Source organism: Neolamprologus brichardi, chromosome 9 (assembly GCF_056152115.1).
Source record: "Neolamprologus brichardi isolate AB-2024 chromosome 9, ASM5615211v1, whole genome shotgun sequence".
Classification (NCBI taxonomy): Eukaryota; Metazoa; Chordata; class Actinopteri; order Cichliformes; family Cichlidae; genus Neolamprologus; species Neolamprologus brichardi.
The window spans coordinates 36,076,387-36,091,493 of record NC_142112.1 but is presented as its reverse complement, the minus strand read 5'-3'; the positions used below and the strand labels follow the sequence as shown (position 1 = coordinate 36,091,493).

The window sequence follows — 15,107 nt, the reverse complement described above, 5'->3', positions numbered from 1 at the left end:
AATTTACCCTTCATTCTAATTTGTGTTGTACAGTTATCTCATTCTTAACTTAATTTTTTATATTTTATTTTATTTTATTCCTTCCTGGTTAAATTTACCCCTTTTTTATTTTCATATTTATTTATTTCCTATCTTATTCATAGCCTTTTCTTATTTTCTTTAGGTCACGAGCATTTGTCCAAGCATTTCACTGCATGTCGTACTGTGTATGACTGTGTATGTGACAAATAAAAATTTGACTTGATTTGATTTGATCCAAAACCTCAGTAACATAAAAATGAAACTGGATCTTATTGGTTTACTGCAAAAAGACTCAAGAAGTGAAAGTTATCAGGAATTATTCCAGTTTTTAAAAGAGAGTAAATTGTTGCTGGTCGACGTTCCAGTTCACACTCCACACCAGTTGGTGGCGGTAATGCACTATTTTGTTGTTTGACAACCACAAATACAATTTCTAGGAGGAAGAAGAAGAAGGGCGGAGCAAAGTGAGGACGCTCCACGAGAGGAGGTGTTTGCACAGAGAGCTGCTTTTTCATTCAAAGAGATTAAAATAGTACCAACGTTTGGATCGATATCTGCATCGATCTGCCCACCCTTGTCTCCTGGATCGTAGCTGAGATCAGCGTGAACCACGTGGGTCTCTGCTCCGTGATCTGTTTCCTGTGTTTGGAAAGAGTTCCAGCTTCATCACGGAGTTTCTCTCGGTTTGTGGGCTCATCTAAAGGTAAGCACCGAGCTAACTTTACTGTGAGTTCAGTTCATGTTGAGTTTAGCTCCTGAATGAGGTCTTCTGCTGCTCTCCTCGGTGTCTGTTCACAGTTTATTGTGAACACGTTGAGAGAAGAGTGAGAGAGTGTTTGGAGAAAAACACCAACTAATCATTAGCTCAGCATGCTAGGAGAAGTTGGAGCAGAAAAGTCTTTTCATTGTCCCTGCAGCTGTTTTCCTGCATGCACCAAACCTCTACAGCCTCATTTCTATTTGAAGTGATAACAGGAAATGGATGAGAGCGATCTGCTGCAGTATCAGGGTCACAATAAACTTTATTGTCCAGCTGCTGTGCTCGTTTCAGTCATTATGCAAATGTACTGTTGAAGATTAAGGAAAGCTGCAGTCGGCTGAGACTGAAGAAGTCACTTGGATGAGTGACGAAATGTTTCTCCCACAAAACGCTACGTCCAGATGAACAGAATCAAAGTTTGGGGAATGGTGGAGGTGGTGGGACTGGTGGGCTGAAGGTGTGGAAAGTGTGGGGTGGGGGAGTAACAGGTCTGTCCCTGTTTGTGGAAACCACAGGAGGAGCTGTTCAGGCTGTTGCTGGGTGTGAATTGTTGATGGAGTCTTTAAACTTGTAGTTGCTGTTTTCCAGACTGAAGCAGAGTCGTTAGCTGAAAACGGGTTTTAGAGGTTCATTCAGGACACCTTCTCAGGCTCTTACAGCCTTACCTGTATCATAACAAAGTGTATAAACCCCAATCCACCTTTAACATGGTCCTTCTCCCAAACCTTCAAATAGGACTTTCTGGCCCTGTCATAGTAAAGGGCTGCTTAGAATATTAGAGCCAATGTCACAAAGTTCCTCCTGAAGTATAAGTGAGTGAGAGAGTTTCCTCACTTTGCAGCACAACACGTCTCACAAGATTTCTACAAGCAATCAGAGTGAAATTTGTACTTTGTGTTGTCAGATGAACATATGAGACACTTTGACTCTTCAGTGCAGTGTGGAGCCTAACAAAGATCTGTTTTGTGTCCCAGCTGATCAGCAGGAGGAGAAGAGTCTGACGGAGCAGCAGAGGAACATTTTCAGCCATCTGGACTCAGCTGAGTCACTACAGAGGAAACAATGAGCTCAACACAGAAGGTGAGGAAAATATCACAGTTTCACCAAATAATCAGTCACGTCTAAAACCCATATACACACACACACACATATACATACATACATACACATATATATATATATATATATATCACTGCCTCTGTTTGTATCTCTGTCACTGCAGGACCAACATGGAGCGAGAAGTCAGCGCTCTCAGGAGGCCAACAAACCTCACAGAAGAAAGGGAGAGAAAACATACACCTGTGACGAGTGTGGGATGGGTTTTACTGTGAAGGAGTCACTAAAACAGCATCAGGTCATCCACACTGGAGAGAAACAGTTCAGCTGTGACTTGTGTGGAAAGTCTTTTTCCTGGAAAAGTTCCCTAAGAACACACAAACTCATCCACAGTGGAGTTAAAGCGTACAGCTGTGATCAGTGTGGCAGAGCTTTTACTCAAAGTGGCCACTTACAGAATCATCTAGTTACCCACTCTGGAATTAAAGCATACAGCTGTGACATCTGTGAAAAAACCTTCAGTCGGATTGAGAGCAGAAATTTACACCTACGCATTCACACCAGACAAGATGTGTACTGCTGTGAACAGTGTGGCAAACAGTTTACAACAGGTCCACAGTTACAACAACACATGTTTACCCACACTGAGGAGAGACCTTATAAATGTGACCTGTGTGAGAAGACTTTTAAAGCTCCACATCACCTGAGAGGACACCAACAGATCCACACCAGAAAGAGACTCTACAAGTGCAGTTACTGTGAGGTATGTATTTATATTTTGATATGATGTTGTTACTTAATGTTAAGGCAGTTTCCTGATATATCATGATATTGTTATTATTTCTGCATAAATGGCCTTTTGTATACAGCGGTTCATTCCTCTGTCAGGAGTGCATGGAAGAAAAAAAAACACAAAAATAAGTACAAAACCAAACCATTCAGTAATCTTCTCTTATGGTTAACAAAGTTGTATCATTACGTAATGGTATTGTAGTATTGTAGCTGTAGTATCAATGCTTATTTATAACTTTAGTGCTTGTAGACAATAGTATTACTGCAATGTTACATTAGTAGTTTAGCGCTGTGTTGGTACCCTGCAAATATTAGCATAGTAGTTCTTTAATGTAACTCAGATGTTACTGTAACATGAAATAAGTTTTACTGTAGTATTATGGTGGTAGTATTGTAGTTATTGCAGCCCAGTAAACTGAGTGTGTTAACTGAAACAGTAAAATGTAATTGGACGTCTGCAGAGATGCTCTTTATTTCAGGCGACGTTCAGGATAAAAATGTTGAAGGACTGACTTACACTGTCTTTGTGTCTTTGTTTAGAAGCAGAGCGACACAGATGGATCCAGTTCTCAACCCTGTCATCACTGTGGTGGTGGGAAAGAGTTTCGTTGTGACCTTTGTGGAAAAGCTTTCAGTCGAAAACACACCCTAAAAGTACATCAACGTAAACACACTGGAGACAAACTGAAATACTGCAAAGAATGTGGGAGAAGCTTCACCAGATCAGCAGATTTAAAAGAGCATGAACTGATTCACAGTGGGGTTAAAAAGCACGTCTGTGATCACTGTGGGTCATCCTTCATCAGTGCCAGTAACCTTAAAACACACAAACGAGTCCACACAGGAGAGAAACCATACAAGTGCAGACACTGTGACAAAAGCTTCTCACGATCAGGTCATCGTAAACTTCATGAACATGCACACATGGAAGGAAACTACAGCTGTGACCAGTGTGACAAGAGCTTCAGGAATCTCAGTTCATACTCTGAACACAAACAATCCCACGTTACTAATAAACTGTTTCACTGTTACCAATGTGCCAAAACATTTACTAAATTATCTGCTCTGTGCAAACATCAGCGTGATCACTCAGGGCTGAAATCACTCCCATCACAGTGAATCTGAAGAGACAGAAAGATCCTCTGGTTTGAGGGTCAGACTTAAAACCCTTGAGATCAGGCTCCACAGAGTTCAGATGTAAAAATGTGATGAGCCAGCTGTGAATGAACATGTTCCTCTAGTGTACTCAGAAAAATTAAACAGGTGATGAGTAAGATAAATATGTTAAACTGTGTTATAGACAGGGATGCACCTAACTGCTACACAGGTGCGCATGTGCGACAAAAATTACAAATATGTAGTGACACTTATGTTACCAAGCGCCTTTGCATACTCGACCATCTCATTCAACCTGACACGTGTTGCTGCAGCTTCTTTGGTGTTTCGCCACCACCGAAGAAACACCAACCGGAGCCAGAGCTGAAGAAAATACTTTGTGGGATGCTTTCTGATGGATCTGTGGACATCACAAAAGTCGAGCAGGAAATCATTTACATTGTGTCTGTGTTCAGCAACGGTGACCGCACCGCGCAGGGATGAACTTGTGAGACTTCTTGAGGACACAGGCTTGGAGGACTGGACAACAAAGTTGGTCGCTACGTGCACAAGCGAGGCTGCTGTCAACGTGGGTATGTTCAATGGCGTTGTGCCATAACTCACTGCAGTTGGAGACTCCCTTGTGCACATGCTGTGTACAGCACACACACTGGGAGATTTCTTAAATTCAGTTGATCACAAGGATCCTTACTGTGAGACGTTAAATCACTGTTTGGTCAAGCTGCTGCAGTTTTATTTGCAAAAAAAAAAAATGCTACACCGAAGAAGCTGCGTGAAGAAAATGGGCAACATATGTGAAGCTACAAACTGATGAACTAGATTACTGGTAGAATGATGTATGAATGAAACATGGTCTGCTCTCTTATGCATATTGTATTAATGTATCATGACTTATTATGGCTCCTTTAAGTTAAAAACCACTCCTGCATGTTTTAGTAATAAAGTCTTTCATCAGCTTCATAAATTGTAACACTGCTCATTTTAAGTGTTTTTCATTTAGTGCAACAGCTGGATATTAAACTCATAATCAACATAAGCAGCAAACATAATATAGCCATGAGATGTGATTTGAGAAGTATTTTGTATATTGTGTAGGAAAAGCTGCTCTGTACCGTAAAGCTGAGCATCACAGTCTGTGTCCAGCCAGAGACGTCTACCTCAGATAAAAATGACATATTAGATATCAAATAACTGAAATGGCTGAAACTTTAATCCCAATGTAAAACAGAAAAAAGTTCCTCCATCCCTTTAACTGTGTTTTGTTCTGTACTGTGTCATAAATCTAGAGTGTGAACAAGAGTCTGATACATGAAAACACCCATTCAAAGGCATTGTGTAGTGCAGATTAGTGTGTGTTCGTCAGATGACTTCAAAACACAAATCTAAAGCAGGTTTTCCATCTGTGAAAGTTCCTGTTCTGATGAGTCGAGAGACAAAATAATTTCAGCTGCTAGCTCAATTCCAGCTTCTCTGGTTTTGTTGTTTAAGTCTTTTCAAGTTTCTATCAGTGCAGTTTGGGAATATTGTCGGGGGTCGTCTGCTTGTTGAGGGTTTTATCTAATACTGCAGTGATGCAAACTCAAATAGCTGATAATGAAGAGAGAAGAAATACTGATGCAGGCAATACCAAAAGCATGAATCGGCTCGTGTGGCGTCAGATGGATTTTTTTTTTTCCTCAAAGGAAAACTGGCCTCAGTGATTCCTTGAAAGTCAGTGTTTGTGTTAAAAACTCTTAAAAACAGTCACATGCTGTGTATTTATTATGAAGCACAACTTCTACAGCTCGTTGACTTTCTATGACATCCTTAAATCAGTTTGATGTTTTATATGGATGGGGAGGAATTCACATGAGCAGAAAGGAATAATTTATTCAGTTATCAAAGTAAAGAACAGCAAGTCTACAAGATGATCGAGGAAAACTAGAAACTAGACTCATTGTACAGAGCAGGTTTTTACACCAGGGATGTCAAACTTATGGCCCGCAGACCATATCTGGCCCACGATGCAATTACATCCGACCTGCAAGATAAATTCATATGTTAGTTAGTAATGGCACATCGGTAAATGGGAGCCGCATCTTCAGCCCTGCTGAGAATCCATGCTCATAGACTTTATTTTCATTGGTACACCATGCGGCCGAGATGGGAGTCTGCAGCCAATCACCTTCTCAGCAGAGCGCACAACACGCTGCAGTCTCTGTTTGTCCCCGATAGTGGCTCCAGCGTACCACACGGTGATGGAGGAGGTGAGGATGGACTCGATGATTGCAGTGTAGAATTGCATCATCGTCCGTGTTGGCAGGTTGAATTTCTTCAGCTGCCTCAGGAAGTACATCCTCTGCTGGGCTTTCTTAATGACGGAGGTGATGGTGGGCTCCCACTTCAAGTCCTGGGTGATGGTGGTACCCAGGAAGCGGAATGAGTCCACAGAGGTGATGAGGGTGTCAGTCAGGATGATGGGGGGGGAGTGGGGCTGTGTGCTTCCTGAAGTCCACAATAATCTCCACTGTCTTCTGGGGATTCAGCACCAGGTTGTTGTGGCTGCACCAGGACACCAGACGTTCAACCTCCCTCCTGTAGGCAGACTCATCCCTGTCCGAGATGAGTCCAATAACGGTGGTGTCATCTGCAAACTTGATTAGCTTGACAGACTGGTGGGTGGAGGTGCAGCAGTTGGTGTACAGGGAGAAGAGCAGAGGAGAAAGAACACAACCCTGAGGGGAGCCGGTACCGATGGTCCGGGAGTCCGAGACATTCTTTCCCAGCCTCACATGCTGCTTCCTGTCCGTCAGGAAGTCAGTGATCCACCGGCAGATGGGATCAGGCACATTCATCTGGGAAAGCTTGCCTTGGAGATGGTCTGGAAGGATGGTGTTGAAGGCAGAGCTGAAGTCCACAAACAGGATCCTGGCGTAGGTTCCTGGGGAGTCCAGATGCTGCAGGATGAAGTGTAGAGCCATGTTGATAGCGTCATCTACAGACCTGTTGGCTCTGTATGCAAACTGCAGGGGGTCCAGGAGGGGGGCCGTGAGGGTCTTGAGGTAGGAGAGAACCAGGCGCTCAAATGACTTCATGACCAGAGATGTCAGAGCCACAGGTCTGTAGTCATTTAGTCCAGTGATCCTAGGTTTCTTGGGGACAGGGATTATGGTAGAGGACTTGAAGCAGGCAGGCACATGACATGCCTGCAGTGAGGAGTTGCCAGAAAACACTGGGGCCAGCTCGTTTGCACAGTGTCTGAGGGTGGCAGGAGACACACTGTCTGGGCCAGGAGCTTTTCGAGCATTCAGACTCTTAAACTGCTTCCTCACATCTGCTTCATGAATATGAAGAGTTGTGGTGGGAGGAGGTGGTGTGAAATCCTCCTTTGTATGGGGTGAGGAGGGGGGTGTTGTAGGTGAAGTATTTGATGGTGGTGATGGCTCTATGGAGGGGGGAGAGGTGGGGGAATGAGTGTCCAAAGTGTCTCTTTTGTTGGGGCCGTTGGAGGTGTGAAGGCTGCCTGATGGCTCGTCAAAACGGCAGTAAAAGTCGTTAAGGGTGTTGGCCAAGATGAAGTCATCAGTGGAGTGGGGGGTTTTAGGCTTGTAGTTGGTGATATTCCTAAAACCTTTCCACACAGAGGCCGAGTCATTCTCTGAGATCTGCTGCTGCATCTTCTCAGAGTGCTGATGTTTAGCAATGTCCACTTCTTTAGTGAACCTGTACTTGGCCTCTCTGTAGCGGTCCCTGTCTCCGCTTCTGAACGCCTTTCTCTTTTCCAGCCACAGCTTTTTGAGTTTAGGAGTAAACCAGGGTTTGTCATTGTTATAACTCACCCTGGTGCGTGATGGCACGATGCTGTCCTCACAGAAATGGATATAGGAGGTGACGGTGTCCGTAAACTCGCCCAAGCTGTTAGAAGCAGCCTTCATTGTGTCCCAGTCTGTAGACTCCAAACACGTGCGAAGCTCCTCCACAGCCTCGTTGCTCCACAGTTTTTTAGTCCTCACGACAGGTTTGGAGAGCTTCAGCCTCTGTCTGTAGGCGGGGATCAGGTGGATCATGACGTGGTCAGAAAGTCAGAGTGAAGCGCGGGGCACCGCACGATAGGCCCCGCTGATCGTACTGTAACAGTGGTCTAATGTCCTCTCCTCTCTGGTCGGGCATTTAATATACTGCTTGTATTTGGGAAGCTCATGGCTCAAATTGGCTTTGTTAAAGTCCCCAAGAGCAATAATGAGAGAGTCCGGGAATGTCCGCTCCATGTGCAGTATCTGCTCCGCGAGTGCGCACTGAGCTGCCTGCACATCCGCATCTGGCGGGATGTAAACAGCGGCCAAGATGAATGAAGCAAACTCCCGCGGAGAATAAAACGGTTTGCCGTGAATAAAAAGGTATTCCAGAGAGGAAGAGCAGTGCTGAGCAATCACTGTTACATCTGTGCACCAGCCACTATTAATGTAGAAGCAGACACCTCCACTTGTGGTCTTACCAGAGAGAGAGGCCTGCCGGTCCACGCGCAGCAGATGAAAACCCTCCAGCTTGAGCGCGCAGTCCGGGATGTCCTCACAGAGCCACGACTCCGTAAAACATAAGACACAGGAGGAGGCAAAGTCTCTGTTCATGCTTCTCATCAGGGCCAGCTCGTCCATCTTATTCCTGAGTGAGCGTACGTTGGAAAGGAAGATCCCAGGAAGAGCAGTTCGCAGTCCGCGTCTCCTCAGACGCACGAGTGCGCCGGCTCGCTTTCCTCTCCTTCGGCGTCTCACTTTCCTGATCAGAGTCTGCAGTAAATCTGCCGCAGATGCGACAAATATTGGAAGTAAATCCACAGGTGTTGTAGTCCTGTAGTTAAGAAGCTCTTCTCTGGTGTAAGAATATCCAGAGGAGTGCCCAGACACAGAAGTTAGGCACAAAAACAAAACAGAAGCAACGCACTGAAGCACCAGGGCATCCATACGCGGCGCCATCTTGGAAGACACAAATATTAGAAAATTAGGATCTGAATACCTGTTTTTATTTTTTAGCCATTTTCCATTGTAGACAACAACGTTTCAAATTTATCCAGGCCTTAAAGTTCATGTGTGTTCTGCTTAGCAGTAGGAAATCAACAAAAATAAGGCTTTTATGGTGTAAAAAAGAAAAAATTGCTTTCTTGAAAAGACTAAATTTACAGGTTAGTAGAAGTGCAACGGATCACGGTTGTTCCCAAATCCGATCCCACGCCACGATTCGGTACGCACGTGATCCGAAGATTCAAAAAAGAAAAAAAAAGGTATGTGTATGGTGCACGTGGTCAGTCTGTCAAGCAATAGTTATGGTCAGCGCTAGCAGTCCAAGTGCCGGAGCAGAGGACGTTGCGGCATTTAAGCAGCCCTCTGCTGCCCAATCCAACCGGGCTAAAGCTATTACAAAAGCTATTGGGGTGTTTAGCTGCAGACGGGAGGCCGTATTCCGTTGTGCAAAACAAGTGGTTTAAACTGTGATGAACATGCTTGAGCCACGCTATTTCCCAACTACAAATGGGTGGACCTCCAGGGCAACGGAAAGCCCCGTGACCGCTCGTTATATAACAGCAGAGTGGTAGATACAAAGCCTGCACTGCCCTATAGATTACATTAGATTAGATGAAACTTTATTTATCCCTCGGGTGGGTTCCGCCAGGAAATTCAGTTCCCAGTAACACAGCACCGACAGAAGTTGCAGAATATGAGCAGAAATATACCATATAGACACATATACACATATATAAATACAGAGAATACAAAAGGGATAAATAGAATAAATAGGAATAAGAATACAAGGGAACGGCACATTTCAAGTATTGTGAGTCTATTACAGCGTTGGTTTGATGGCATGTGGGACAAAGGACTTTTCAAGTCTGCTGGTCCTTGACTTTGGAAGAAGCAACCTCTCACTGAACAGACTTCTCTGGTTGTGTCATGGTTCTGGGTCGGTGACCCAGTGTTTTTGATTTTTGTACTCTTATTTTTGATATTATGAATTATGACAGTTTGTGTTTTGGTTTCCCAGTGTTTATTCTGTGCTCCCTCTGTTTTCCGTCGTCCCTGCCTCCAGTGTAGTCAGGTCTCTGTGTTAAGCCCGCGTCTCTGAGTCTTTGTCTTTGCGTGTGTGTTTCCTGTTTTATTTTGAAGTTCCGTGTCTGATCTCAGTGTGTTCAGTTACGCTTCCTTGTCTCGTCAGTTCTGATTTCCCCCAGCTGTGCTCTCCTTCTGTGTCTCATTCCCCTCGTTACTTCCCAGTGTATTTAAACCCTGTGTTTCTCTGAGTCAGTGTCGTGTCGTCCCTCTTGCTGTGTGGAGCTCCCTCTGAGTTTTAATTTGTTGTTTCCCCAGTTTAGTTTATGTTGTATGCCCGTTTTTCTGTGACCAGCAGATAAAGCTGTGGTTTTGAGTTCATCCCTTGAGTCTGAGTCCTGCACTTTGAGTCCTCATCTCCTGCCTGCCACACAGCGTTTTAATGACAGGTTGTTTATGGCCGTGTGTAGAGGATGCAGAGGCTGACCAGCATGGTCCATAATGTCCATATTGCACCTTAATTTGTTTTTATATAAGTGCGTGGAATGAGTCTTCAGTTGAATGTTTTTTAATAGGCAAAAAATACGATGGCGAGTCGAATTTCTTTTTTTTTTCTATTTTTGCTGATCCGAAAATTGATCCGATCCGTGACTTAAAACCATGATCCGATCCGAACCGTGAGATTTTTGATCCGTTGCACCACTAGTGATCACTGATGTAATTAATTAATAATCCGCTCACAACGTCGTTTTCCATATTGTTAGTGAAAATATTGTCAAGTAAGGGGGCACAATGTGGTGTAATTCTGCTAGGCCTGGTTATTTTAGGATGTAAACTCAAACTGTACATAGTGTTTAGAAATTCGTTGGTCATTTTATGTTTGTTTTTTTTATTCAACAGGTCAATATTAAAATCACCACAGATAAACATAACTTTTTGATTTGTTTTAGAGAATATTTCTTCTATGAAGTCATTAAATACTTGAATACTAGAGAAAGGTGTTCTATATATACAGCTAGTTATTACATTTTTCTCTCTTTCCTTATAAATTTCAATTGTTATACCATCTAACAAATTATCAATCGCAGTTGTCATACTTTCTACCACCTTGTGATTTAGGTTTTTATCCATATACACAGCTACTCCCCCTCCACTTTTGTTCCTTCTATTTACAAAATTCACATCATATCCCTCCAGTCCAAAGTCCAGTCCTTTCTCAGCATTGATCCATGTTTCAGAAATGGCAATAATTCCAAATGGATTTGTCAACTCAATTAGATATTCCTTCATATTGTTGAAGTTGGCATACAAACTTCTGCTATTAAAATGGATTATTGATAATGTATTTTCCATGTTGATGGTGTGTTTAAACTGTTCATCAGTGAAGTAGTAGCAGTTATTGCTGATGTTATAGAAGAAGTTATTTTCCGGGTCTATATCCTTTTCTAAGTCTAGAACATTATGGTCTGTGTATCGAAATGTTCTCAGTTCCATATTATGATAAACAGAATTCCAATGAGTTATATTGATATTGTTGTCGGATGCAGATGAAGCTCTTTTAGACTGTGCCATGTGTTGTGTTGTGTGTCACGTCACATGTGTATTCATACCTCCAGTGTAAGTTGAACCTCAGTATTTGTCCAGCTCCTCCATATTTCTGTTGACCAACACTTTGGCTTGTTCCGGTGTTCCATTGAGTTTAATGAATACTTTACAGTTGGTGGTCCATGTATTCTGAATTTTTCCCTGTTTTTTCAAGTAATGTGTTTCCTGGCGATGTCCGCATTTCTTTTTATCAGATGTTCATTCATGAAGACATCGGCTCCTTTCAGTTTCTTTCCTTGTTTTAACAGTGCTGTTTTGTGTTTTCTGTTTGCAAATCTCACAATGATGGCTGGTTTGTCACCGTCATTTTTTCGGGGTAGAGGGTGGCAAGCCTCAATATTGTTATAATCCACTTCCACACATTTGGACCATAGACAGGTAACCACTTGAAGCTCCGTGGAGTTGACATCTTCCTCTCCTGGCCCTCCTACATTGTCAGCTGCGCCCACCCCCTGGGCGTTTGACCGGGGTTTGATGTGAAGTCCCGTGATAATGACATCGTTCATTCGGGTGTACTGCTCCAAATCTGCCACTCTGTTCTCCAGGTACGCCAGCCGCCGATCCTTCTCGGCGTTCTGTATGCGGAGAGCCTTAACTTCCTCGACCAGGTCCAGGATGGCTTTCTGCTGCAGTTTGACAGCAGAAATCTCCTCTGTCATAAACTCCAGCGACTTCTTAATATCGTCGCCTTCCTCAGCTGACAGAACTTTTTTCGGGCCCATGCTGAGAGACGCTCTTCTAGCGTCTTTGCTCCATCAAAGCCATCAGAGGCAGATTCCAGTGTAAACGCTGTTCCCACATGGAAAACTGGACTGATCCACCTCCTGCTGTCAGACCTGCAGGGTTTAGGCCTGTGGTGTTCTCTTCTGTCTTATACTGAACACAAACTATTTTTTTGGACTGGCACAAATAATTTGTGTGCCTTCTTATTTGATGCAGAACACCTGTTTGTTCTGTAAATACATTTAAATTGTTATATAAAAACACCTGAGGCATTGGCTGCATTTTTAAGCGAATAGTACCAGATAACTGTTGTTTGCAAAACATGTGCAGAATCTTTAGAAATGTACAATTTCTATTTGCATTTCAAGTTATGAAAAGGATTCTTCAAACATTTTTATGGGTTTTACAGTAAAAAATATAACTTTTTTCTACTCTGAGTTTGAATTTTTGCTTGAACTTAGATAAATTGTGCTAATATATTATGCTGAAATAAAAAGAATAACTCAAATTTCGGATATTTGAGGTTGTGCTGAAAAGATTGTACCAAACAAGGCGAGATAAACTGTTTTTAAAGATGAAATATAGAGGTAAAATCAAAACTAGTCAAAAACGGCAAATTATATCCTGGACCCCAGAGGGTTCAGCATTTACTTTGGTGTTCCTCCAAATAAATGTCAGAAGTAGTCTCAACTGCAAAAAAAGCACATATTCTCTGAAAAGTGGTTGCAGGAGGTGAGCTGGCTTCAAACAAATGATTTTCATGGCATATTCTGCACCACATCTCTGGGCGATCAAAGAGAAGAGGAAATATTACACTGTGAGAAGGCGACTGATCCAAAACATAAACATAAAACTGAAACTGGATCTTATTGTTTTACTGCAAAAGTACTCAAGAAGTGAAGGTTATCGGGCCTTATTCTAGTTTTTAAAACACAGTAAATTGTTTGTGTGCATTTGAGAGTCGACGTGCCAGTTCACACTCCACACCAGTTGGTGGCGGTAAAGCACAATTTTGTTGTTTGACAACCGCCAATAAACAATGTAAAGAAGACGAAGCGCCTTCCGGGATGACAGACGGAGCTATTTTTCATCCAAAGTGAGTAAAATCATGAATTTGGATGATAAAACAAACTAAACCAACGTTTGGATCGATATCTGCATCGATCTGCCCACCCTTGTCTCCTGGATCGTAGCTGAGATCAGCGTGAACCACGTGGGTCTCTGCTCCCTGATCTGTTTCCTGTTTGGAAAGAGTTCCAGCTTCATCACGGAGTTTCTCTCGGTTTGTGGGCTCATCTAAAGGTAAGCACCGAGCTAACTTTACTGTGAGTTCAGTTCATGTTGAGTTTAGCTCCTGAATGAGGTCTTCTGCTGCTCTCCTCGGTGTCTGTTCACAGTTTATTGTGAACACGTTGAGAGAAGAGTGAGAGTGTTTGGAGAAAAACACCAACTAATCATTAGCTCAACATGCTGGGAGAAGTTGGAGCAGAAAAGTCTTTTCATTGTCCCTGCAGCTGTTTTTCTGCATGCACCAAACCTCTACAGCCTCATTTCTATTTGAAGTGATAACAGGAAATGGATGAGAGCGATCTGCTGCAGTATCAGGGTCACAATAAACTTTATTGTCCAGCTGCTGTGGATGAACACATGAGAGGAAGTGAACTCCTACAAAGTCTCATTTTAATGAGTGTGGCTGCTGTAAAGTGATGCACAGGAAGATGTTAACAAAAACTAATGAAACAGAGATGAAAGTAAACAGTGTTCATATTTGAAAGCACAGAGAATAAAAATATATTGTGGTGGTTAATGAGCAGCTCTTGGTGATTTGGGAGAATCATGTTTTTAATCATGTTGTGGATTGAATGTTGGGTTTTATTTTATCTACAGAAGTTTTTTTTCTCCTGTGATCGTTCAGATTGATTTGTTGGGTTGACTTGAATCATGTGAAGGTTTAAAGCTGCACTTCCCCCAAAAAGAATAAAGTATAATCGTGAAGAATGTAATAATGTCTTCCTGTGTCAAACACAGCTGCAGTCAAAGCAGGAAGGAAAGCACTGAAACCACTGATCAATGACCACGAGTACTGTGGAAAATATAAATGTTGTAATTTTAAATAAGTGCCATATTAATCAAGAGGTTATAGAAGGTTTAAACTGGAAGACATTTAAAGTAGTGTTTTGCTTGTAACTGAATATGTGCCTGTGCAGATTAGAACAGGATGTACTCAGGATGTGTCATATACGATCATGGGGCCTCACAACGAGAAACAGGAAACAGATGGAGGTGAGAGAGTGCTGAAACTGTTAGTGAGGAACAAACATCAATAATATAAAAGGAGTTGCAGACAACTGCCGCGCATGTTATGTTATCTGCTTACGCATGAAGCGGCGTGAACCCTGACATATAAAACTGTATATCGAAGTGCTTCCTCTTTTAGATCTACTGGACTACGCTGAGGGTGGTGTCGTGTACATCTCCCACACATGTGCTTAATAAATATTTGTTGTTGACTGGACAAGATCTGAGTAATGTTTTTTTGTTCTCAGACCAACATCAAAAAATCGGGACAGTACCGTTCACAGAGAGTTGGGGAATGGCTGCACAGAATCAAACTTTTAGGAATGGTGGAGGTGGAGGGACTGGGGGGCTGAAGGAGTTGAAAGTGTTGGGTGGGGGAGTAACAGGTCTGTCCCTGTTTGTGGAAACCACAGGAGGAGCTGTTCAGGCTGTTGCTGGGTGTGAATTGTTGATGGAGTCTTTAAACTTGTAGTTGCTGTTTTCCAGACTGAAGCAGAGTCGTTAGCTGAAAACTGGTTTTAGAGGTTCATTCAGGACACCTTCTCAGGCTCTTACAGCCTTACCTGTATCATAACAAAGTGTATAAACCCCAATCCACCTTTAACATGGTCCTTCTCCCAAACCTTCAAATAGGACTTTCTGGCCCTGTCATAGTAAAGGGCTGCTTAGAATATTAGAGCCAATGTCACAAAGTTCCTCCTGAAGTATAAGTGAGT

At 42.8% G+C, this 15,107-nt stretch overlaps 2 pseudogenes; one reads left to right on the top strand and one right to left on the bottom strand.

Moving 5' to 3' along the window:
* The first annotated feature begins 1,843 nt into the window (after window positions 1–1,843).
* LOC102780670 (uncharacterized) lies at window positions 1,844–4,673 on the top strand (annotated as a pseudogene).
* A 6,721-nt stretch (window positions 4,674–11,394) lies between these two features.
* LOC148101576 (uncharacterized) lies at window positions 11,395–12,092 on the bottom strand (annotated as a pseudogene).
* Window positions 12,093–15,107: the final 3,015 nt, after the last annotated feature.